The sequence below is a fragment of the Micromys minutus genome, assembly GCF_963924665.1.
Source record: "Micromys minutus genome assembly, chromosome: 8".
Lineage (NCBI taxonomy): Eukaryota > Metazoa > Chordata > Mammalia > Rodentia > Muridae > Micromys > Micromys minutus.
The window spans coordinates 48,118,255-48,145,398 of record NC_137977.1 but is presented as its reverse complement, the minus strand read 5'-3'; positions in this window follow the sequence as shown (position 1 = coordinate 48,145,398).

The window sequence follows — 27,144 nt, the reverse complement described above, 5'->3', positions numbered from 1 at the left end:
GTTCAAGTGAGGGTGTATCACTCTTTCCTCAGTTTGATGTGCCCCACAAGTCCTCAGACCCAACTCTCCTGCTAGGATTTTAAGATGTCATATGCTCCTATAGTCCCAGTAACTATAAATTTATAGGGTGGCACCTTTTTACATTTAGGGACAAGTTACATGACACTCTGTGCTTCATTCCAGACTGATGATGTCGTTTGGAGTGTCTACCAAACAACATCCAGCAAATAAATGGAACCTAATGCAGATGGTAAAATAGAGTCTCCCCAAAAAGGCACATCTTGAAAAAACAAAATCACCATGTTATACAATACAGACTTTCTTAGGTTCAGACATGGCCTGATCTCTAAACTACTATCCATTAAAACCAGAGCATCAGAATTCTGGCACTGTCTGTGGGCATGCTGTTAAAACAAAACAACAACAACAAAACCTATATATAGTCTAGCAAGATGGTTAAGGCTCTTGCTGCAGAGCCTAACAACCTGACTCATATGAAAAGAACCAGCTTCTTCAATTTGTCATTTGATTTCAACATGTGTGCTTGTACACACACTCTCAGCTTATAAAGAAAATGCAAAGTTGTATTTCTTGTCTAAGCCCATCCTGTCTTCCCACATAAGACAGTAGAAGTAGCAATATTGCCCTGACCGATTTTCCAGAAAGTAGAGGTGACAAAGGCATACACAAACTGATGCTGAGGATCCTGTGATGTCAAGGACTTTCCCCATAATAAAACCCACTCACCCATTTTGCAGAGAAATAAACCAATACCAACAGTGTTGCTAATATTTACCCAAATATGCAACATGCTTGCCTCAGAGCCTATGAGTGTTTTGAGCAAATGCTGTTTTAACTGAATTGTATGGCTGTGTTCATATTTCACCAGAAAATTATTTCAGCCTTTTGGCAAAGATCAAGTGTATTTCACAAGAAAACTCACAAAACCACTAGGGTCTAGGCAAATCCACACATTGATGGGACATTAGGACACACAATGGGATGAAATTCAATAAACAGAACTTTTTATCAAGTTAACTTTTAATAAAAAAAAATCTAAGTGCCTTTAAAGCTGAGAACTAATGAATGTTTTCGATAGGATTTAAGGAAGATACAGTATAACAGTATAACAAAATTGATTAAAGTTACCACGCAAGAATGGTAAACTGCACTGTCAAGCTGATTTAATTTGGAATCACCAGAGTGTTCTAGAGAGGCTTAAGGAAGAAGAGAGTCCCACTCTGAATATGGGCATTGCAATCCCATGCACAAGGGTCCTCCTGTAATGAATACAAGGAGTGGAAAGAGAAAGCTGAGCATCAGCATACATCACATAGGCTCTGCTTCCCGGTTAGAATACAATGTAGCTAGCCACCTCTCACACCTACTGCTACAGCTCCCTGCAGTGATGGACTGAGTCCTCCAACTGAGCCAAAACAAACACTCCATACTACATAGATTGCTCTTGCTGAGTACTCTGTCACAGCAAGAAGGAAAGGCTGTGATGGAGAAAGGATTAATTATTTGATTATTTAAATCCTCCTGAAGATTGTAATCGTTCATTTTAATTGCAAACTTGGCAGGGTCTGGGATCTCTCAGAAAGGGAGCCTTAATGAGAGATTATCTAGATTAGGCTGGCCTGTGGGAATGCCTATGAGAGACTTTTTAAATTAAGTTAACTGAGATGAGAAGGCCCATCCTGAAAGTGGGAGGCACCATTTCACATCCTGGGAGCACATACTGAATGATGGGGGGGGGGGTGAGTGTAAGTGTGCAGTGTTCTCTGCTTTGTAACCATTTGCTGTGGATGCCTGACACCGTGACTTCCCTACAGTGACAGTTGGAACCTGGAACTGAGGGCCAGAATAAATCCTTTCTCCCTTAAGTGACTTTTGTCAAAGTATTTTATCTCAACCACCCAAAAAAAACTTAAAGATTAAGTTTTTAATTGATTTTTATAATTGTTTATTTATATGTCTGTGAGTATGTGAGCCAGTGTGCACAGATGTGTGTTCACAGTGCCGTGGTGCACCTGTAGAAGTCAGAGGACAAGTTAGAGGACTTCGTATTCTCCTTCTATTATGTATGTTATAAAGGTCAAACCCAGGTGACCAGACACTGTGACAACTGCCTTTTTACCATATAAACCATCTTGATATCCTGAGACCAAGTTTCTATGACCTAAATTTATACCTCAGACTGTGACCTAAGTTCTTACCTCAGACACAAATTAATATGTAGTTTAGACTTACCCCTTGGGTCTCAACATGCTCTTTCATAAAATACTGTGAGTTAGATCAAAAATTGTTTGTGGATGGTTTTGCCATTAGGTAAAACTCTGATTGCCCATTGTCATTGGCTGAATCTTATCACTGGCTGTCAGAATTTACAAGTTGAAATATTAACTTTCAGCATTGCGGAGTGTGAATGGATGTGGAAATTGAGTGTTTGCAGTGGTGAGTGAGCCATAAGGGTGCATGTGGACCATAATCCAGTGTCACTGCTGTCCTTAGAAGAGGAGATCTGTATCCATATGACCAGAATGATCACAAAGTCAGGAAAGGGAGCAGCCATCTGCCACTGGAAGCTGGTGCTACTACCAGTGTGGACTGGGTAAGAAAGCGACTGTAGGTGCTGGAATTCAAAATGCCACTGCTTACCTCTTGTACTGGCTGGTGTTGTGTCAACTTGACATAGCTGGAGTTATCACAGAGAAAGGAGCTTCAGTTGAGGAAATACCTCCATGAGATCCAGCTGTAAGGCATTTTCTCAACTAGTGATCAAGGGGGAAGGGCCCAGCCCATTGTGGGTGGTGCCATCCCTGGGCTGGTAGACCTGGGTTCTATAAGAAAGCAGGCTGAGCAAGTCAAGGGAAGCAAGCAGTAAGTCACATCCCTCCATGGCCTCTGCATCAGCTCCTGCTTCCTGACCTGCTTGAGTTCCAGTCCTGACTTCCTTTGGTGATGAACAGCAATGTGAAAGTGTAAGCTGAATAAACCCTTTCCTCCCCAACTGCTTCTCTGTCATGATATTTTGTGCATGAAAACAAACTCGAACTAAGATACCTCTGTTCTACATATTGCTTCTAAAATTCTAAAATATAAAGATGATAGATCTTTACATGGCAATTGGACAGTATCTGGAACATGTCCTTTAATCCCAATTATTGCTTTATTGATAATTGTAACATAAACACAGAGTTCATGTGAGGGCAGTCATATGCTTTCAGAATATTTGCCCTGAAACATTTAATCACTACATGCATATTTATCATGAACACATTTGCACTAGAGAATGGGTGGGTATAATGTTATATGCCTCTAATCCAAGCACTTGGGAGGTAGAGATCAGCCTTAGGTACAATGTAACTTTAAGCCCAGAGTGGGCTATACCAGATCCCATCTTTTAAAAAGAAGATCAACAATAGAAAAATATACTCAAAATACTAAATTCTTTTCAGAGAGGTTATTTTAAGATATAAAATAGTATAATCTGGTGTAAGAAATAAAAGTAAAGAAATTATCAAGGGCAGACTAAAATGCATACTGCTGGGAGCTGGAGAGATGGCTCAGTAGTTGAAAGCACTCACTGCTCTTGCAGGTTCAGTTACCAGTATCCACAACCATTTTTTGGCCTCCACAACAACTTTATACATGTATACATACTTGTATGGAGATAAAACAGTCATAAACAAACAAACAAATAAATGTTGAAATACAAGTATTATTGTCTTAGTTAGGGTTGTACTGCTGTGAACAGATACTATGACCAAAGCTATTTAATTGGGATTGGATTACAAGTTCAGAGGTTCAGTCCATTATCATCAAGACAGGAACATGGCAGCATCCAGGCAGGCATGGTGCAGGCTGACATGAGAATTCTGTATCTTCATCTGAAGGCTGTTAGCAAAATGCTGACTTCCAGGAAACTAGGACTAGAGTATTAAAATTACTTCCACAATGACACACCTACTCCAACAAGGCCACACCTCTGAGTAGTGCCACTCCCTGGGTTAACCATATAAAAAACATCACAATTAGTAATGCTTTGCATGATTTTCCATTTTATATAAGTAATTGCATACTTAGATGACATTGTTGTATAATTTATTCAAGTCTATATTAAGGACAATGTATATACAACCACATTTATTTCACCAATAAAGTAAGTTATATTAAAATGTTTTTGTTTTTATTTATATATAAAATTATATGTAAAATATTTTATTTTCTTCTGTTTAACAAGTTTATTTTGACAACCTAAGCTGTAATTTTCAATGGAAATTCTGGATATTTCAGCTTGTAACTGAATTTGTGCTGAGCTACTGCATGCCTGATACTAAAGGCTATTTTGCTACCAATATTTTAATGTATTATCCAAAAGTCTAATTTATGATTCAACACAAATTTTGCATATTTGAGTCAGAGTAAATAAGACACAGGGGAAAAAAAACAACCAGCCAAAAGACACATTTTAGTTTAGCATGAAAAATTAGAAGATAATGAGGATGTGTATTACTTGATGCTAACAGGGTGCTTTACTGAAAGGGAGACTCTTCAAAAGACTGTTTGAAAGGCTGGGCTTTTGCCCAGTGGAAAAATATTTGCACAGAATTATTAAGACCATGAGTTTAATACTCATCAGTGAAGTGGCAGGTAAATAAATCAACATTTAATTGAAGTCTTAAATGAGCAGTTCTTAAGAGTCAAAAAAATGTGGCTAGATGTTCTTAGAAGAATGCATCTCCAAGTTCACATAGACATATTTTTAGCTTTGAATGAAAGCTCCAAGGCTCATCTTTAATTTCTGTATTAAAGCTAACATACTTAAAAGGGTTGAAACGTTTTTGGAATGCATATAAAATGTCAGCTGTGAAACGTACTCTTTATTTTCCAAATTGCCAACCTCACTGCACTTGAACAAAAATACACACAAGGCTTATTTTTCACAATACTTCAAAGTCATCTGTAATTACTATTTTACAAAAAGCCTCTGTTTGGGAGATCTGGAAACTACTAATCCATTTGTGGCTGACAAAGTAATAGTTGCTAAATCACTTAAGAAAAACTGTAAGACGTATCAACAAATTTAGTGTAAAGTTTAATTACAATAATGCAATTCAAAAAAATTAAATAAAATTCAAGGAATGAGCTATTATCACAAACCGGGCAGTTTGTTAATTACATGTTTTCTAGCAAACTCATAAGAAAGAATGGATATTATCTTATTCTATTTTTAAGGCTTATTTATTTTTATTTCATGAATGGGTACTTTGCCTATGTGTATGTTTGTGTACCATATGTATGATGTGTCTGTGGAGGCCAAAAAAATGTTCCCATGGAACTGGAGTTACAGTGAATCACCATGTGGGTGCTGGGAATGAAAGCAGGGTCCTCTGGAAGAGCAGTCAGTGCTCGGAACTACTGAACTCTCTCTCTCTCAAGCACATTTATTATGATATACATTGCTTACAAGTGATGTAACTTTTAATGTGCATTATTAATGTAGAGTTACTCTTGGATGACTGATATAATGGAAATTACTTTTATTTCTATTTTTACTTCTATTTTCCATAGATATGTGCAATTTTATTCTTTTGCAAGTTTATTATGACAAAATATGTAAAGCCCCATAGCAGAGAATCTAAATATTTCACTCTATATTTGATTTTGTGCTGAGCTACAGCATACAGAACATTAAAGGTTATTTTATGACCATTATTTTATAAATACTCCAAAGCTCTAATATAATCCAATGTAAGTTTTGAACATTTGAGTTGGGCTAAAACACAGAAGAAACCAGTTGGAAAACATTTTTTAATGTGAAAATGAAAAACTATGAAGCAATTGTAACACTGTGAAAGAAATCTGTCTTAAAGAGTTAGTAGATCAGATTAACTCTCCATATAATCACTGAAAAGTCAAGAGTGAATAAGTTAAGGATGTAAGTTTCAGATATTGTTCACATCAATTCTTCGTGCTTTTCTTGTGCAAAGAACACCAGTAAGCCCACCCTCTCTGTTGCCTTAGTAAGCCATAGACTTAGCAGCAGGGGTGTTATCTCACCTATGCAGCCAAAGCAAGAATTAGACACAGATCTAGATCGCAACGAGCTCCTATGATGTGTCCTGAGGGGTAAGAAGTAAGAAGACATCATTGCAAGTTGAATGTATATGACCTTCTTGTTCTAGAACATACTGTCCATATTTCATGAGGCTGACTTTCATCCATTGCTTTACCTACAAGATGTCATGGCTGCCCAAACATCAGGATCATGTGAATTGGCTGTTGTTGTTTGTAGCTTTTTGATATCTGACCTTAGCTTTGGGATTGGGCTGCACTACCAGCTTCCACCCTACTTCCCTTGAATCCACAGATAAACAACAGACACACAGTTGTTCAATTTCAACTTGCCTTCCTGGCACTAGCTTGGTGCTACTATCTCCTACCTGAAAAACGTGACCTTATCATTACTCTTATCTTTGCTTCTCCCACCTGCCCTGATTTAGTTGGTCAGTTGAATCTAGTCCCTGCTGAGAATCTCTTACCACCTGCCACCAGGAGAGGCCACAACCCACAACTCTTCCTGAGACCTCATGGTTCTTCTCTCTACAAAGCATAGCCAACTCCTTTCTCTCCTTCCTCACATCTCCCTTCTCCTCCAGTGACCTACAAGTCCTACCTGGACCTTCCACCCAGCAATTGACCCATGGCTTTCTTTACTGACAGATCAAGAGCCAATTGGAAACAGGACCTTAGCATCAGCACCACCCCTACAGGCTGTTGGGAAAGCATCAAAACTGGTCTTGTGTCTCTGTGATGCTTATTACATAATTTGCTGTCTTCTTTAGTCTTTAATTCTTGAGTACCCAATGCCAAAGGGGGTAAAGCTAGAGAATTAATGTTTTACTTCCTTGAAATGAATAAGATTAATAATTTAAATAAAATATTTATTTAAAATCAACCCCCTGAACTATCTACATATTATCTCCTAATCTCATAGTCTTCAATAATAGATGTCTGCATAAGAGCCTAGGGGATACAGAACAAATTCATGTATCCTTTCAGTTCATTCTCCAGTAATGAAAGGAAGGTGGCATTATTGATTGTTACTAGGCTGAAGGATGTAGTATCATCTTCATTCAGAAGCAAATATTGTCACACCTAAATATAGTGGCAAAATCTACACAGCAGGAAAGATGTGAATATTCATAAAACTTAGGGCTAGAAGAAGAGTCTATACACTTGACTAACTTTCTATATTTCACAGCCAAGAAAAGAGAGCTTTGCTCAAGGAGATAAAGGTGATGCTTTCAAGTTCATGTCCAGGGAGGCCGCTTCCAAACTAGAAATTAACACTGCTTAACTTGGATGGGCTGCATATAAAAATGATCTGGGGAGGAGATATTTCAGGTCTCATCCCAACATATTAGTTTAGTGTAATTGGGGTGGGGGTTTGTAATCTTCAGTTTAAAAACACCTTCATTGACTTGCAGCCTATGATCCCAGTTTGGAAAAAAGATATGCTACTGAACTTAGTCTTTGGGGAAAAAAGGACTCTCCTCTCCTTTGATGAAGAAAATGGTTATGAAGTCCTAAGAAATACCAATAGGAACAAAGGAAGAAGTGGGTAAAACCCTGGCAAGGCTTTAAAGAAGAACAAAATTTCCATCTGTTATATGGTAAGTCTCCACAGAGCCCACGGGAGCCAGTGCATGTGACCCTGCTCTTGACCCAGAGGTGAAGAAAAGGTTGATAGGTCAAGTTCAAAGCATTGCCTTTCACGGAGGCTCCAGAAATACATGGACAATTGTCAAGAGTTTTTTGGAGTGACCCATGCCTGTGGTTGCAGAATGAAGCATTCTTCCCCCAGAAAGCCTCCTATGTCTTATGCCCGGATCCTAAAATTTGTAGCAGAGACAGAATCGTGTACAAAGAATGGGCTTCAAAGCAATTCTTTTTTTTCTTTTGTAAAGACAAAAAGAAATGCTGCTTTAGAATTACTGCAGTTCATGTTTTTTGTTTTTTTTTTTTTTTTTTTTTTTTTCTGCATCTAGATCTCTGTAGAAGGAGTAGGTTCACTAGGAGTAGTGGAAGGCACAAGCTATGGACCAAGAAAACCCCTTCACCTACTATATTTTTGTTTGTGGATACATTCATAGTTCACCTTTCTGGGTTGAATTTCTCCTTGTGTGAGCCAGTGATGCCTTTGTTGATATATCAATATGATGATGGAAAGCAAAGTATTTGATAAAAGTCACTGAGCCCAAGAATCTCAAAATCAAATCCATGACTCTCACCATGCACATCCAAGTCATCAGCAGCATCTGCAGTCCTCCCAGCATTTCTGAATCTCGGCTACTCGTGTGCATGTAACTGCCACCTGACCACAGATCCACACTTATCATCTGAACAGTTATGGTGGCATTCTAACAGGCCTCCCTGCTTGACAGTTTGGAGTTGGTTTGCCTGTGCCCAAACTTGTCTTAAAATTTGATTTGCAGTGGAACCGTGTGGAGAGGTGATGGGAACTTGTACTAATTGGGAATAGTCCAGGATTGGGGCATGTGAGCAAGCTAGATCCAAGCAGACCCTCATCGTAACTCTGAGAGAGCACTGTTATTTTCCTCGGGAATTAACTCAGTGGTTACTTCTCAAACCATGGCAAATCCTGAGGATTTGGTGGGATATTTTGAGGTCCTAAGTGGTGCTGAATATAAGAAACATCCGCTTCTTTGGTTGATCCAAAAATGGAAATAGAGGGCTAGAGACATCTCCCCTTCTTCTGCTCAGTGAAAAAGTGGGGTTTCACTGTGGGTTGTGTGTTCATGCAGCTGCCTGGAATACTTTTGGGTGAGTAAAAAGGTGCATATGTATGTAGAGTTGTCCTTGGACTAGATAGTTCACGATCTGTCTTAGGGTGCCAAATACTGGCTCTGATACCTGTGCTGTCAGCAGCACTAGGGAATGAGAGCTTTAACATCCCAGTGTTAGAGCACTTAGCTCCTAAGAAGAAATGCCTTAGTTAGGGCCTTTTAAAACTAAAAGACACACGGAGTCCAAGTACATGTAATAGCTAAGTATGTTTTATGCATTAACACTTTTGTTGTTTTTTTTTAATTTATAATTCAGCTGTTGCTCCCCCACCCAGTCCCCCTACCACAATTCTTCCTGAGAGGCCGTTCTCCCACTACCAGGTCTCCTATAGAGACAAAACCTTGTTTGGCAGCCAATTTTCTCTTCAAGTAATCTAAGGCTACCTGATTATTACCTAGAGTATCAGAAGCAGGAAGTACCCTCTAGGATTCAGGAGAAGTGAAGTCAGGGGAGATCGCTAGCTCTTATAACCATCCCTTCATTCCTTTGACAAAATCATGCTGGCTTCTGTGAATCGCACTTTCTCCACCCAAAGCACTCCACAGCCCAGGAGAAGAGATATGCACAGTGAGAGAGGGAGGGAGGGAGAGAGACAGAGAGAGACAGAGAGACAGAGAGAGACAGAGAGAGAAACAGAGAGAGAGACAGACAGAGAGAGAGAGAGACAGACAGATAGACAGAGAGAGAGAGAGAGATACAGAGAGAGAGAGAGAGAGAGAGAGAGAGAGAGAGAGAGAGAGAGAGAGAGAGAGAGAGATTTGTATGGCCTTGAGATATCCCAAAAAATCCTTAGATTTTAGTCATTTGAAAAGAGGGAATTTCAACTGTAAACACCTTCCTACCAGATTGGCCCGTGAGCAAGCCTGGGGGACATTCCCCCCTCCCCCCCCCCATTAGTGACTGATGTGGGAGGGTCCAGTTCACTCGAGAAGGTGTCACCTCTGGGCAGGTGGTTCTAAGTTGTAGAAGGAAGCACAGTGCACAAGCCAGGAGGAGTAAGCTAGTAAGCAGCACACTTTCATGGCTTCAGCTCCTGCCTCCGGGACCCCACACTACTTGAGTTTCTGCCCTGACTTCTCTTGGTGATGGACTGTTACCTGAAATAATTCCTTTCCTTCTAAAGTTGTTATTTGTCATAGTGTTTTATTATGGCAACAGAAGTCATCATACTTGATGCTTACTAAAGATTCATGAGCTGCAAGCCTGATGTCCAGTGTAACAGAACTAAGAGAAGTGGATCTCCAGCAATGGAGATCTAGTGAAAGAGAATTGTGTAACTTGTCACACAAAAGGATTAATTAGTGAAGTTCTTCAGGAGCAGAGTTAGTCTTCAGAGAACAGTTTTGTTAAAAAGTAAGGCTACCCAGCCCCTTTGGTCCCTTCTACCCATGGTTAGCTTCCATTTAGGTTTTCTGTCATGTTGTAATAGCCAGGGATTCATCTTTGGGATGCCAGCACCTTGCTGTTTATATATTGCAGCTACCAGAATTGTAACTAAATAAAGTGCCTTGGTTTATAACCTCATAAGCTTCAGCTATTTTCTTATTAGCAAGATAAAACAGGCTCATCTAGACTTAGATCTAAGTGTTTGGTGAGTTAAGCCAGAAAGTGTGGCTATTTCTATGCTACGGGAGTCTGCCTTCAGAGTCTTTGAAGGAGTTTTTCCCCTGACTCCAGATTGATTGGCATTTCGCCTTGTCTTGGTGAGTCATCCCAAAGCCTTCCTTGCTGTGAGAGCCAGAGGGAACAACTCTGGGATTATCAATTCCACAGTACAAGAGCGACCCTCAGCATGCACTGTGAACAGGAAGATGGAGCTACATTTTACATGCACCAGGGAAATATAAAGGTAGTGCCTTGAGGGGTAGGCTCTTGTTTGTGTCATGGTATAGAGGCATGCCTGAATTGGGAGGAGGTGGTGAGGGGAAAGGAGGGAAGCTGTGTTACTGTGTAAGTCCTGAAGTCTGGAGGTAAGAGAACTCCATAGCTTGGTTCCCGTGTTGGCAGGATGTATTGGAAGGACTGTGTTACTGGAACGTTTAGATTCTCACTTAACAGTGTATGAATGATAGCGGTGCTGAAGCCAGCAAGAACCAGGGACTCAGAGAGTGAGTGGTCTGAGAGTGTTAAGAACACAAGAGAAGCTATCAGACATCTTGAATTCTTTAGGAACTAGACCCTTGGAATTCCTTCCCAATTAACTAGCACAGAATTCTTTGTTATCGCTTACGTTTGTTTTTTTGCTTCTTGGAATATCATGTCCTTTTCCTGTTATTGCCTGCTTCTTTATCTCCGTGCTTCCTCTATATGGAGTTAGGCTTTATTTCAACACCCAATAAGCTCACTAATTTTGTATACTATAGGCCTATCGTTCCCTGCCACCCCTAACCTTTCAGTCTTGCCGTCCATTGACTTTTACTGTAGAACAATAATGTCAGTCTCTACTTCATTGGTCTGTTCACCTTACACCTATTTATCTGATGCTTTCTGAAAAGCCATGATCAATGTGTCCTTAGAAACTGAGACACCAACCCCCTCCCCCACCGTGCGCGTGCCTCTCTTCTGCAAAGCCATAAAGATATCTTTAAAACTTTATTGGAATGTCTGCCTTCAGCAGAGCTCCTCTTATGGTCAGAGCTGTATTTCCTTTTGTGTTCCTGAACCATGAGAACCAAGAAGTGCTAAGTAGTCTACACCACCATCACTTAGAATGCCATTACAGGGGCAGGTCTTTCTTCCATTACTTAACTGAGAACAACATTGTGAGAATGAAGATTTCTTCCTGCAGATTTCACACTGGTGTGACAATAGCTGCCACCCCTGCCCCACAGAAAAGATTTTTTTTAAACAGCTAGAAGAGGTCCCAGGGGTAAATGGTCCAAGTTTGGGCTTCAGATGCTGGGGAGAGTCACTGGGCTCAGAAGCTGCCTTTGGCCCTGCTTTCTCCTCTGCAGCCTGTAACTTGATTTAAGAGTAAGGGCTAACTCATCTTATTAACTTTTTTGCTTCCTATTGCTTTATTTGGGCTTTTCTTTTTCTCTTTTGGGCCGTTGGGCACACTGAGGATGCCCATTCAGCATGATGTTCACTGGAGGTCTGTTAGTCAGAAGAGGATATTTCAGAGGTTTTGTTGGAAGGATCCCAGGAAAAAGGCAAAGGAAAATATGTTATTAGACAAAATTTTATATTCATCATCAAAACACATGGAAAAAATTGTTCTGGGGATGTAAGAATTCTGCTTTATTTCTCCTGGCTTGGTATTATCATCATCATCATTATTATTAGTGTTATTGGACCTCTTTATAATTATTATCTGTTTTGCTTTGGAAGGAAAGCAACAGAGAGGAGTAGCATACTCTCTCCAATGTTGGTGTTTCTAGAAAACCTTTCTGGTCCTGGTGGCACAGCAGCAGGAACAGGTTAAATCTGGGTCAACAAAGCCTTTCACTGCTGTTCCCTTGGGTTGTAGGAAGACATGCACCCCATGGACTTGTTACCAGAGCTCTTAAGTTTAATGTCTAGTCCTTTACAGTCCTAACAAGCTGAGCTTAATAGGCTTATTCTCAATGGGCCAATTAAAGAGAAAAATGATAATAAAAGGCAGAAAAAATGAGATCTATTTAATGACCACATTGGGAAAGAAACAAATAAAAAGGTCCAGTAGCACCCAAAGTCTATCTTAGGGTCTGCCTTGAGTTTTAGATCTAAATAGAGGGTAAGGGCCATGTATGACTAAACAGGCCTGGTCAAAGTGTGATCCTGCCTATCCCTGACTAGTTACTGTCTGGGCTCTAGGCTCTCCCACACAGAGGTCTGACAGGCTGTCAAACTGTCAGAGGTCTCTTTCTATGACAAACTCCCCCTCTTGCAAGCACCAGAGCCAAAGTTTTTCCCTTCCCCAGCAGGAGATTCCTGGGAAAATTCCAATTCCCTGGGGTCCACTGGCTCAATACTCTAATAGGCTAACGGGCACAGTGTCCCCTTCAGAGTATCTTTGCTCCTGTCAGCTCAGCTGCAGGGTTCTCAGGAGGAAACATTCCTGACCCACACTGGTATCCAGGATGGGAAGAATACTGAAGAGGCTGCTGCACCAGCTCAGGTTGCCCTGAGGCAGCAGAGGACCAGAGAGCCATATCTTTGGGCACAGATCTATCACTGAACAGAAGATCTATCCACTGTAGGAGAGATGTGTCTTACAATGTTATCAACCTCTAATTATAGCTGAGAGTTTATTCCTTGAAAATTACTCAAAGAACTGAGTCTTTTTTTTTGAACAACTTTATTTTAAAAAACAAAAATAAATGTACAAATTTTAAGCATTTTTGCATAAAAGTATACGAATACATTTTTGTCAGTGCTTGGTGTTTTGTTTTAAAGGTTTGATAGTGTGCATTAAGATCTTACTAGTTACAATGAGCATAAAGTACATGTAAAACAGGATGTAACCTGAAATTTGTCAAAGTTTTCTTGGTGTGTAAGGATTAAGCATAATGGTTTTTTTCTTTTCTTTTTTTTTCTTTTTTCTTTTCTTTTTCTTTCTTCTTGAACTTCATATAGTCTGTGAGTTGTTACTGGGGTGTTCAGAGCTTTCTGGGGTTAGTATCTAATTATCAGTGACTGCATATTATGTGGAGTGTCTTTGTTATATGTTGGAGCATCTCTGGGGTATATGCCCAGAAGTGGAATAACTGGGTCTTCAGGTAGTACTATGTCCAATTTTCTGAGGAATCGCCAGACTGATTTCCAGAGTGGTTGTATCAGTTTACAACCCCACCAACAGTGGAGAAGTGTTCCTCTTTATCCACATCCTCGCCAGCATTTGCTGTCATCTGAATATTTGATCTTGGTCAATCTGACTGGTGTGAGGTGGAATCTCAGGGTTGTTTTGATTTGTATTTCCCTGATGACTAAGGATGTCGAGCACTTTCTTAGATGCTTCTCAGCCACTCGATATTCCTCAACTGAGAACGTTTTGTTTAGCTCTGTACCCCATTTTTTAATAGGGTTGTTTGGTTCGCTGGTGTCTAGCTTCTTGAGTTCTTTGTATACCTTGGATATTAGGCCTCTATCTGATGTGGGGTTGGTAAAGATCTTTTCCAACTCTGTTGGTTGCCTTTTTGTTTTCTTGACAGTGTAAGCTGAATCTTTAAACACACACACACACACACACACACACACACACACACACACACACACACTCTTCACATGTTACAACTGAAGCACACCATTGCATACTCCTTGTAGGGAATCTCAGTTTGTAACCCAGGCTGGCGTTGAATTTAGAATCCACCTGCCTCAGTCTTCCAAGAGCCAGGAACAAGGGCATAGGCTGCATCTAGCTTGTTTTGATAGATGTGGTGCTAAAAGCCTTCTTTTGGCTGAGGATGCTGATGCTTTGTTTCCTCCTTGAAAAAGAAAATCTCAGAATTCTCTACTCCATGTTTCTTTTCATCTCTTTAAGATGTAGAGTGAAAAGAAGCATTTGTGAAGTAATCTGAATCCAACAGTTTTATGGCTTTTTCTGAATATTTCATAGTTGCCTCATCTACAATATGTTGGAGTGATTTTCTTGTTTTCAGCCTTGTCAAAGCATGTAAGTTACCCTGACTAGAAAGAATAAATGCATGAACTTTTCCTCCTTGCCCTTCCTTGATTTTTAACCATTAATTCAAATTGAATAATCATAGCGACAAGTCCAACTAGAATAAACAAGATGGGAAGCAATATACCTGTGAAGAGGTGCCGGAGCCTGAGCCCAGGGCCTCTTGCATGGTAGGCAAGTGCTCTTCCACTGAGATCCACCTGGGGTTCTAACAGGCATCTTTCTCCAGGGCCATGGAGAGCATGAGCAGACCAGAGTCCAGTTGTGAGAACACTTAGCTCATGTCCAGCATCCACTGCTGTGCTCTCGGCAAGTGATAGAGAAGATGGGTGAGCACCATTCATGGCTTTCTGTTGTTTTATCAGAGTCACGAGATCAAGATGATGATCAACTTACCAGGAGGCTTCATCTGATAAACCATCAAAACCGGAAATAGCACAAGCCAATGATCCAACCTACCAGTCATCCTAGCTTAGCAGAGCAGCGCACGGCAGAGTCTCAGTTGTTTCTTCTCATAACCACGTGGTTGAAGGGAGCTGTGGCTCACTGCCACAGCTCAGCAGCAAGAGAAGGATAACATCGCAGATCGATAGCCCGATAAAGGATCTAATTTAGAGTCTAGTTGTGCAGAATGGCTTCCACTGTTCTATGGCGCACCATCGTACATCTGAAACCACAAGTTGAACCATTCCAAGTTGGAGGAAAGGGGGGCAAGGTCTCCCTGGTTTATAAGAGCAAAGACATTCCTTTCTGATATGGGTTAACCCTACATTGACAGGAGCTGTATTTCCCACTTTCCATGTTTAGGGCTTCAGTGAGTACCTGGCTTTAGAAGTGAGGTAGAGGCAGATGAAGGAAGGGGAAGTAGGATCATACAGTAGCTTTTGGCTTCTGCTGAAAATTGGCATGGGCTGCTCAGGTTTTCGTTTTCTTGACCATGAGGACTTATGTGATCAGGCTCTTTCTTTCTCGGGTATGGAAAAACAAATCCACAGAGGGCACGACCACACCTCCACAAGCTTGACCTCAAAACGAAGGAAAATGAATAACTCTCTTTCAAGAGAGGAAAGGGCTACTTGGCACAGATGTTCTTTACTATATGTTAGATAGCAGTTAACAGATCCTGGGGATGCAGTCATGTTCCGTTCAGTGAGAAGGATGTGGTCTGACAAACACTGCCAAGCTCTCACTAGAATGAGACAAACTGTTGGATGGAGTGACAGCCAAATGTCGAGGCTCAGGTCACAGACAATATTACTTTGCAGTGCATAGATGTGCTTGGAGTCCTTATATAAAGCCCCCACCGCGTTCCTCTTGTGGCAAAGGCTTTTGTTGTTGTCATTTGTTTTTGTTTTTGTTTGTTTTGTCTTTCTGCTTGACTTTAGAAAGAAATCACAGGATTTACAACTTAAAAAAGAAAAAACAGGCTGGAGAGGTGATTCTGTGAATGTCAGAGCTGGAGTTTCTAGGAAACAACTGATATCAGCTTACAACTCCCAGGTCACAGTCTGTCACTGAGGGAAGTCAAAATAGAAGCTGAAGAAGAGGCCATGGAGGGAGGCTGCTTACCACATTGCTCTCTGTGGCTTTTTGAACCTGCTTTCTCACGTGACCTAGGACCGCCTGCCCATCACAAGGGGAAGATGCACTACACTCAGGTGTAAAAAGCATCTTTAATTTGTAATATTCTAATCTAAATGGTACTACAAAGCATCTATACAATCCCGTCTGCCATTCATTTGACCCCCTTTAGAAATTCACTATCCTTATTTGCCTCAGTTGCCCAAGCTGTTCCATGGTGCTTCATACAACTGCTACAGGGAATAAATCAGTATTTATAGACTTTATATATAAGTATTAACCATGAGTAAAGATCTTAAGGCTCAGATTTGTACAAACGTTAAGAAGGAAAGATAAACACACTGCCACCGACTACCCACAGGCTAGGAAGACAAATCAAGTATTAACTAATCATTACTAATCTACAATTCCTTCTCACCAGGAGACTGTTGAACTCTGATCAAGAGTCAAAAGAATCAGTTCCTATCTTATTAGGGTTTAGTTATAGGGATTCTTCTCAAAAGATTTTACTTAATCCTGATTATGTCCCCAAATTTCCCCACTTCAGATGTCAGAGTCAATTAAGTGTCTACCCACTTAATACCTTGCAATCAAAATTAGGTTTCGGTATAAGAAGGCTCAAGGCATGTTCAGACTGGATCCAAACCAGAGTGGTAAGGGGGGGACTGTAAACTTAGGCTGTGCTAGTTTGGAGAGACCTTGAAAGCAATCAGATTGGAGGTTGGCTAATAGATAGTTTGAATCGGCAATGCCCTCCCCACAACAAAGGCTATATGTCAAAGGTTGGGTTTCCAAACCTTTAGTATGATTGGGAGACCTTTAAGATGTGGTCCAAGTAGGAGGAAGTTAGGTCACTGGGGTATGCCCTTGCAGAAGTCACTGGGACCTCATGATCTCTTCTCCCTCTTTCTTGTCCATGCTACAAGGTTAGCAGCTTCTTCCACCATGTGTTTTTACCATGTCATTCTAACCTGTCACAAACCTAAAGCAATACAGCCAAGTGACCATGGACTGAGACGTGTGGAGCCATGAACCCAAACAAGCGTTTCCAATGTGCGAGTTGATTTCTCTTGGATATTTGCTGCTGCAATGGTGCTGACTGAGCCACGCCATCTGAATCGTTAGGGGAGAGAGGCAGTGGTGTCGCCCCTGCTTCCCTGACCTTTCTACCGGGGAACTGTGTTCACACCCCTTCCTCATTTCCATCCCGCTCCTGCGTCCAGCTGAGACAAGCTTATACAAGTAATCAAGTGTGGGAGTTTGTGCACTTAGTGGTAAAGATCAGGCTATTTTTCCATGAATTTTGTGAGGAAAAATAAGTGTAGGTGGCAACCCTCTGTTGTTCTATTCCCATGGGACTGAAGGGCATAAAGTACTAATCTGTAAATGAACTTAACCCCGGGTCTCCTCACTTGAGCCTTGCCTGTTTATCCCTCAGCAAAGTGCAGGACTTGCAGTCTAAACCCCTACTGAGCCCTGGTTCCATCTCTCACCAGCTGGACAGCCCTGGCTAACGTGTGTGCAAGAGGATTTTATTCCTTTGTGTATTAAATGGCTATAGCAGATGGTTGCTTTGTGCCTCCCAATACCCTCAGCTCAGGGATGCAAAGTTAAATAAAACCATCAGCTGTCAGAGATTCAGAGTGTCTCTTCCAAATGAGGTCAATGATCTCTGTCACAAGTGCCCTTTCTAAGGAGGGAAGAACATCATGAATGATTTCATCCGGTCTTTGGATGAGGAATTCTAGGAGCGTGCCAGTGAGATCCCAGAGTGTGAGGAGCTGTCAAAAAGGGAAGGAAACTCCATAGTGGAGAAGGTGGGACCAGGAGTAGGTGAGAAGGCAGTAACCTGGTACCAAAAACTTAGAGTCATCAATGGATACTTTCCCGAAGCCATCATGACAGCTGATAAGTACTGGTGACCATCTGTATGTGCTTTTATCTCACCACAATGGGCTCAGGAAGCCATTCTTTGTAGTCATTTATGTTCTACTCCTTTAAGCCCGAAGTCACAAGAATGATGGCACTTACAGTGTTTCTCATGACCCTTTCACACCCAGGACCTTTATTATTAGTAGTATTATTATTATTCTACAATTTCAAAGAGATATACTTTTAGAATCACATTATTTTGGAGGGGACTTGGATAGAAGAACTGATACCAAAGACATGCCACATAGTAGTGCGCCAATAGAATAAACCAGCCATGTTTTGCATCTGCAGTGTCCTTTAAATTTCCATGGGTTGAAGACTTGGTACCTGGGTGGCACCATTTGGAAGGGATGGGACCTTTAGGAGGCTGATCAGTGGGAGAGGTCGTAAGGTCACTGGAGGCATGCCATGGAAAGTCTCTCTTCCTGGCCAGAAGATAAACAATTTGAACCCATTGTGTTCCACACCATTGCTCTCTGGCACACCCGTCAGAGGCCACTTGATGCCCCTGACTTTGACCTGAAACTCAGAAACTCAAATGAAGTCCATCTCTCTATAAGTTAATTGTCTGGGGTGTGTTACTGTGGATACAGAGAGATGACCTCTCAACCCCATAGGGCAGCCTCCTTGGATGTGAATGTGATTCTCTTGCTCCTGAACTTCAGTATGCCTCAAGGCTCCAGAAGAGATATGGAGTTCCACCATCCTTGTACTGTCTGGAAGCTAGACAACGTTATCTTTCCATCTGAACCAATTGTAGTCATTTCAACAGGTTTCAAGTTTAAGCCTATTTCAGTAAGATAAAACAAGTTTCAGAGAGGCCAAGCAGCCTGTCCAGAGACATGTAGCAGAAAAGACTGAAATGGGATAGCCTCAACCTTTTGCCTGATGCCCTGATGCTGGTTAGACAGATGCTGGTGTGTTCTATAAATAACTAAAAGAAACAACCCTGTGTGGAGGCAGGTACACACACACACACATTCCCTCTACCCCCCTCCAGTGACCACACAGCAGCCCTGTCTGTAAACCATTGTTCTTTGGGGACAATGGAGTGAATCCAGAAGTTGGTGGTGGCTCTGTAGAGCTCTCAGGGTGGATGCTAGCACGTGGTGAGGACAGGCACTCCAACTAGCACTGCCTACTCCCAGTCCTTGGCACACGTGTCAGCTGTCTCAGGAATAAACAACCCAAGAACACCCCACCCCACTCCTACTTCTCTCACACATCCTTCAGGACAAACAGCTGTGCTTCCTCTTTAGAAAAAAAAAGGGGCATTAATTTTCATCAGGGCTTCCCTCCCTGAAGCTACCCCCAAAGGACACCAGTTCCTCCTTCCTTCAAGAAACCCCGGCTCCATCGGGTTTAAGACTGAGGTTCGAGCTGCTGGTGACCATTTGGTAGGCCACTCAAAAACAAATTGTACAGGATCGAATGCGTTGCTGGAAAACCTTCCCGTGTTTTTAAGTAGAGAAAAAACTCCCAAAATCCTTTCTATGTTTTTCTCTTGTTCTTATCTGATAGTCACTTTTTTCCCTAAGGGCAAGCCTCCTTTGAGGCATAGCACAAACACACACTCTAAGCATCTATAAACTTGTCCCTGGTGGTGAGGAGGTATGGTAAAATATAACATTGAGTATTTCTCTCTCCCTCTCCTCTCTCTCCCTCTCCCTCTCCCTCTCCCTCTCCTCTCTCTCCCTCTCCCTCTCCCTCTCCCTCTCCCTCTCCCTCTCCCTCTCCCTCTCCCTCTCCCTCTCCCTCTCCCTCACCCTCTCTTCTCCCCCGCCTCTGTGTGAGTGTGTGTGTGTGTGTGTGTGTTTCTGCTCAGGATCAACACATAAAGACCACCCCTAGGTGGCCAAGAAAGACTGAACTTAACTGAGACCTGAAGGAAGATGAGAAAGAAAGAGCTAAGAAAATAAGTAGCCTGAGAGCAGAGATATGACTAAAGACTGCAAAATTAAGGGTGACTCCATGGGATTCGTCTCCTGCCATTGGTAATAACTGGAACGATGTTTCTGTCCATGCTCCATCAGTTGACTAACAGAAAGAGCTGAGCATCATTCCAGCCTGGAGCCCATCAGCATTGCCAGCAAAGTTTCATGCTTTACCTGATACCAGGAACTTCATTTACCCTCCAGGTTAGGGATGCAGGTCCTATCCCTCAGTTTCCAGTTCCGGCTGAGAGACTCCTTAGGAGGCCTGACTGGGGACCTGAACTATTTCTGGGCTGCAGCAGCTACATAGATACAGGCTTAGTTCATCTAAATACTGATGGAATGTCAAGACTTCTCAGATTGTGGAAAGGCACACAGGGAAGATGACCATGCTCACACAGGTACAGAAGGTAGAACCTCCAGGGTGGTGCTGTGTGTGCCGAGGTCATGCTTTCTGCCTTCTTGCCTATATTATATGCCTAGTAGATGGATTCTCGGCATCTGGGATGCCTAGGCCTTTGGCATTCATTCACTGTTGTCAAGTGTCCCATGGCCAATGTGCACCCCAGAAATGCACCACGTGTGCATTGTTCTCAAACGTAACAAATGATATCCACTCTGTTGTTTAAATATGATAAGGGTTTAAGGAATCTTAATTTGACAATTATCTTTTTCCAGTCTGTGTGCATTGTTCTGATGGTTTTTCCACAGTCTGCCTTATTCACTAGAGTCCAGGAGAATGGACAGGGACTGCCAGGAGCTGACAAATTTAATAAATTCCCTTAGTCTGAGTAATGGCATTTTACACAGATCTAGGCCTAGGTTTCTGTTTCCCACAATAGAGACCTTTTCCCAGAAATCAGGTGATCTCACTGTGGTCAGGTAGCTAGCTGAGTAGAATGGTCACCCAGGCAACAGATCCTGCTTGGCAAAAGAACATCTGTTGCACCGGGGAAGTCTCCCACCCCATGTAATTCTCCCTGTTTTTTCTTTAAAAGAAGTGGTTTTGATGCTTAAAAATGAGAGCTTGATCAGCACTTTGGACTTACTGTCCTTGCTTGTGTCTCTTGTCCCCCATTCGTTAGTTCCCTCCTCAGGTCTACATTGAAGACCCCATGGGAACAGGCTCTGAGCTTCCAAGAGACCAGTCCCAAGACACTGTACATGGTAAAAGCAAGTAGCCGAGTGAGTCATTTGGCTCCTCCGTATTCTTGGGTAGCTGCGCACATAGTGGTAGAAGAAGGATAGACTGAGTTCCTGAGGGACAGTGGTCTCAGGCACGAGGCCCAGGCCAGTCCAGGCAACGCTGTGGAAGCTGCAATCCTGATCCAACTGTTAGCAATTGAATGGGCAGCAAGCATGGAGGTGGGGCAAGCATGGAGATGGGGCATTCTCCTTAGGAAGCACAGGACACAGGGTCTGAAACCAACACAGGAACTTGGCCAGTGAATGCAATCACTGCTAACAGCTCTCGGGTTCTGATGGGTGTATGTTTGTCTTCAGATGAACGTGTAGGTGAAATGACTCCACCACTGGAATAGTCTGCCCCAATCACAGAAACTCAAGGACTGTAGCCCAGCCACCTTCAAAGTAATTAAAGTATAATGTAATATCCCAGGACTTTCTAGACTGGCCTCTGCAGAGGGGTCTCCTGGTTCTTAGCTCCATGAAGGAAAGAATTCAGTAAAAAGAGATATGATTTAAATGGCAGTTAATTTAGCAAAGTAAAGTAAGCAAGCACCCAACGGAGGCAGTGATGTGAACTCTCCCAAAGAGAAACAGCAGCTCAATGGGTTCTGTGTGGAGGATTTTAAAGAATTTTATGAATATTTTATGTGACAGATCATGTTGATAGAGTAAGATGAGTCTTTCTTCTTCCCAACTTGAAATTTAACAAATCTGCATTTTAGGATATTTACTCCTATATTTCTCTAGAACAGTCCACAACATAGTGAGTCAAAGTAGTATTCTAATGAAGCTGGGGTCTCTGGGTTGCAGATCCTTCATTAGTGTGTATGTATGGGAAAATATTCTCATGTCTTAACTTTTGATGTGGCAGGAAGAACCATCCATCACTCTTAAGGGTATCTAACTAGAAAAGAACCTTCTGCCTGTCAGGAAACAGCTACCAGGGTGCAGCTGCAATAGTTTAGTTACATCTAACTACTCTTTGAGATGGAGAAAGAACCCAAAATTGGCCTTATGGCTAGATTTCTGGTCCGAATGATTGGTTGTCTATAAAACATTGAAGTATGGGCCTAGGTAGATGGTAAGGTTGTATAAGCAGGAATAGCTTATGTACTATTAGAAATTCTTTCATCTGGTTCCACTCCTCTTGTCTATGTTCTACCTAACAGAGAGGCATGGAGGAGGGAAGGAAGAATGAGCCATCCCTGCCTACAAGGTTTCACATTCAAGCCTTCCTTGGGCCTGATAGTACCATCCCAACTCAGGAAAGAGGTATTCATCTGTTTCTTTCACCCGCACAAGCATGGACTGACAGTATAAAGCTGTTCAAAGTTACAAAGAGAAGATGGGGTTGCTAGGGATATGGTTCAGTGATGAAGAACTTAATTCGAATGTTCAGGGCCCTGAGATTGAACACGCCACAGCGATGAGTGGATGACGTGGGAGAGCTGGGAAGAGCTGAGAAGCTGCAGGAGCCACCCTATAGGTTTCAAAACCATCATTGTTGCACTGGAATGAGGCGGTGTCCCAGGATGGATGCCCTACACTGCACGTCTGATTGGTCCACCGCCACTTACTTTTGATTACACAGGTGTGTGCTCTGTCATTCCATATCAGTGACCAAGCAGATCATTACTGGGGATGGGACATGAGGACTGTAAGAAAGGACTGTGTATCAGAACTGGTTCTGTGGTATGATACTGAAGGGATTCTTTTTCTTCAGACAAAGATTGTTTTTCCTTTGCCATTCATAGAATTGAGAAGGGCGCACATGGCTGAAACTGTATGGATATAGCTTTGAGATGGAAGATATGAGGTAAGGGTAGGAAATTAGTCCAGATGTCAGAAGGTTAGAGCTGGGGGGGGGCAGGCAACACACTTTGGTACTTGTCTTCTGAGTGAAATATGACTTTTAAAGACACTCCAGAGGGTATAGCCAACCATCTCTGTTCACTAGTTAGTGCTGTAGTTTGGATTGTGACTATACCCTACACCCCTCAACTCAAAGCTATGTGTTCAAAGCTCGGTTACCATGGTGGATTTATTGGGAAGAAGTGGATATTTGAGGAGGTGGGAACCTCCATAAGATGTCTTTAGGTCATTTGAGGCATGCGTGGAAGGCAGTCATGGGAACTCCACCGAGCTTCTATTTTTAGGTTTTCTCCTTGGTTTTATCTGCCACAGGTAACTGCTGTGGGCCTGAGAGAATATGAAAAACTGTGAGCCAAAATAAGGTTATTTGCTTTATAACCTAATTATATTCAGTATTTTTATAACTATGCAACTAATACAGTTCAAAATAGGTCTGAAGCAAATATCAGAAAACTCAAATAATGTGGCTTAAGGAAAAAACAGGAATGTCTATCTTTTTAATTTTTTTTAATATTTTTTTACTTTACATATACAAGTACATTGTAGCTGTCTTCAGACATACCAGAATCAGATCCTATTACAGATAGTTGTGAGCCGGGAATTGAATGTAGTTGCCGGGAATTGAACTTAGGACCTCTGGAATACCCAGAAGCCCAGTTTACCTTCCAAAGAGGCTGTAGGCACAGCCTTGACTTTACACTGCCTAAAGTTTCCAGAACCTCTGAAGAAGAGGGAGGGTAACTGTAAGGAAATGGCCGGCAACCTGCACCACAGCAGCATTCAAGAAGTCAGTTCTCGCCACAAGCCCTATCCACAAACAGGGCTCCTGAGGTTCCTGTCTCCCCCAGTATTGTCTTCTGCAAGCACATGACTCATGTCTCTTCCCTGTGAGACCTGGGGAGCACAATGCAACCTTGGCTAGGCTTCCCGCAGCCTTGGCATGTGAACACACAGCTTCCTCTCCAGAAGAGGCAAGCCAAGTCTGCCAGTTCCCTTCTGAAGCCTGCTGGTATCATACTGAGAACCAGAAGAGGACTCAATCTGCAGGGAGAAAGTGCTGGCTCTTGCCCAGGGTCAGAAGTGACTGTGCTTGCAGCAGAATGAATTCAAGGTCCAACTGCCCGAAACGTTCACCACTCTCAGTAAATTCTACCCTGGCGACCAAGCCCTTAACAGAGCTTAGAGGTGGGAGGGTCCGTTCAGGATCCCAACTGCAGCACTGGTTAACGAACAGGACAGTTTTACTCTTTCCTCTGAAGCTTCATAAAGTAAAATGTAGACAGAGAAGTCCCAAGTTGGGCCACAGCCATCAATCAGGAGGGCCATAGCTAATCAACTGATGATCACCATGGTGTCCCTGGGATGATGTCATCTAGCTTCACTGAAATCCAACAGTAGCCCTTAAAACCCTGAGGTAATAAGCAGCCCCGGAGATGCAAAAGAAATCATGAATATTTTACACCATCTGACAATGTTTTGTTTTTGTTGTTGTTGTTTTGGTTTGCTTTTTTTTTAACCTGGTGGGGGGGGGGAGATGTTTGCTACCCCGGCCCCTGGAGAGTGTGAGCACTGGCAACCACAGTTCCTTCTATCGGAAAGAAAACTCAGAGGGGTTATGTAGCTCCCGTTTGCAAATCTCCACCCAGAGTGTGTGTGATAGCTCGGCTCCGGGAAGGAAGTCGGGGCTGTTGTTCTGCCCAGGGAGGCAATACAGAGCAAATCACAAGTGGCCACAGGTGTTGTGTCACCTCTGAAGCCTGGGATACCAAGGCTAGGGGTCTCTGAACTTACATAAAAGCCACATCACACTAAGAGAAGAATCACACACGTCCCTTGAGTCTGTTCTCTGGAAACTACACCTTATGGTAATCTCACATTGTCTTTCAGCAATGGCCAGTGAGTCCCCCTTCAGAAGAGGCTGGTGACATGTTCTTGGAAATATCTAACTTATCGTTCGTAAAATGTACATGTGGGAAAGCATCAGATAAACCTGCTGCCTCGTACCTGACAGACAGAATGTCATTGTGGCTCAGGGGCTCAGCCGGCACAAGGTCTTCACGGCGAGCCGTCCTGTCCAGCCAGTTGCTTGAGTGTCTGAAAGCCAGTGGGTAAATGTACTAATGGGAGTCACGGCATGCGCACAACCTGCCAGCGGGAGACAAGGGAAGTAGCTGGCTGTCATAGAGATACACTACACCGCCTCTCCTCTGGGAACCTGTCCAGCACATCCTGCTTCCCCTGGCCTTCACATCCGGCGTGTTTCTTCCGGAAGAAGACTGTGCCCTGTAGAGATGTCAGTGCCGGCTTTATTGTGAAGAATGATCTGAACTGTATTGTTTAATTCAATGACCGGTCTATACACTAGATGCTGGTGAACTTCTCATCTGGACTAAGAATCATGTCCCTTGCAAGAATACTGGGCATCCTGCCTGCACTGAGAGTTCTTGAGAGCAGAGTGTAGGAAAGATGTCCTGCAAGCATCCTCGTCTCTTAAAGAGACATAGCAGGTGAGTTATGTGGGATGCTGCCATCCCAACTCTGCCTTGTCACAGGAGCAGCCTTGGCATCATACACAATGCAAGAAGCCCTTATTTTATTTTATTTTTATTTTGTTGGAGCCAGCCTGTGCTAGTCAATTCAGACTGCTCAGGAAGAAGGCTGGGGAGGGTTATGACATGTGTCCCCACGCAGACTAGCCACATAGATGAACACCGTAAACTCAAACCACTTATCCCAGACCAGTTTGGTTTCAAGATCCAGACTACCTTTCCTCTTCCTGTAGGTTTAATGAACATGGACTTGGGTCCTCCAATGAGCTACACTCTCAGTAAAGACCAGAGGAGTAAAAGTAAGCAAACCATGTTTCTTGCACTAAAGGAGTTTGTGCAGTAAAGGCACAAGTACATTTAGTTTCACAGAAAGTAAAGATGTTTCTATTCACAGTTCTTATGAGGTTTTATTAAGATGGGTCTGGTTGTGTCCCCCAGGCTAACCTTGAACTTGTGGCCTTCCTCCCTCAGCCTCTCAAGTGCTGAGATTACATGGTGAGTCGCCATGCTCAGCTGCTTCTTTTTTTTTTTTTTTGGTTTTGGATGTGCTAAATTAATTCCCCCTAATATTAGTCCTTACTTTTTCTATACTTTAATTTATATCTCGGTGGTGCATATTAATAACATGAAATGAAGGCTTTCATTGTGATATTTCCATAATTTCACTTTCTTATTTTCTACTCTCTCCCTACTTTATCCCTAATAGCGATCTTTTACAGTGCACGCGCGCGCGCACACACACACACACACACACACACACACACACACACACAGGAGGGGGTATATCTGACATCTAACTAGTGATTCCCAGTAGCACCTATTACCCTAGCTCTCTGTGTCTGAACAAAGCTCCGTTATGTGGACCACATCTTCATTCATCTTTTATGAGCATCTAGGCTGTGTCTGCAGTTTTTCTGCCGGTGCTGCAATAACCCTGGAGGGGCAGGTGTAGATTCCCAAAATCCTAAAATTGGATTTCTTCAGGCAGGTACCCAGGCATGTCATACCTAGGGCATATTGTGATTATATTTTTTATTTGTTGAAAAACTTCCATACCGACTTATATAGCTTAGTCTCCAGTTTTTTAAAGATGATGACCACCACTCTGAAAAAACTGCTATTCTTTTCTTCTCATGAGGCTGGACCGAAGATGTGTGTTCACAGGTCCTCTGACTATTGCCTGAGTGGTTTCCCATAGTAATCTAGATGGACCGCTCATACCTGTCCCTGGGTACACTCTCAAGGTGGATTACTCTATCCTTTTCTGCCATTGTGAGACACTTGGGTGTATCACTGTTGCTCTTGTCTCTTTACTGGCTATATGCAAATGCAGTGAGTATAACTGGTTTTCTTTAGAACCACCAGCTCTCTAATAACAACATAATAATAAACATTATATTTATTATGAATGCCTAGGCCTTGTCTGATAGGCTTGTTCTCAACTAGCTCTTAATTTATTAACCTGTTTATACTATTCTAAGTTACATGGCTTGTTAGTTACCTCTCCTTAGTTCAGGTGTATTTCTTCCTCTGCCTCTCCTGGTGAATCAACCTGTGACTCTCTCCCAGAGTTCCTATCTCTTTCCAGAAGTCCCACCTTCTACTTCCT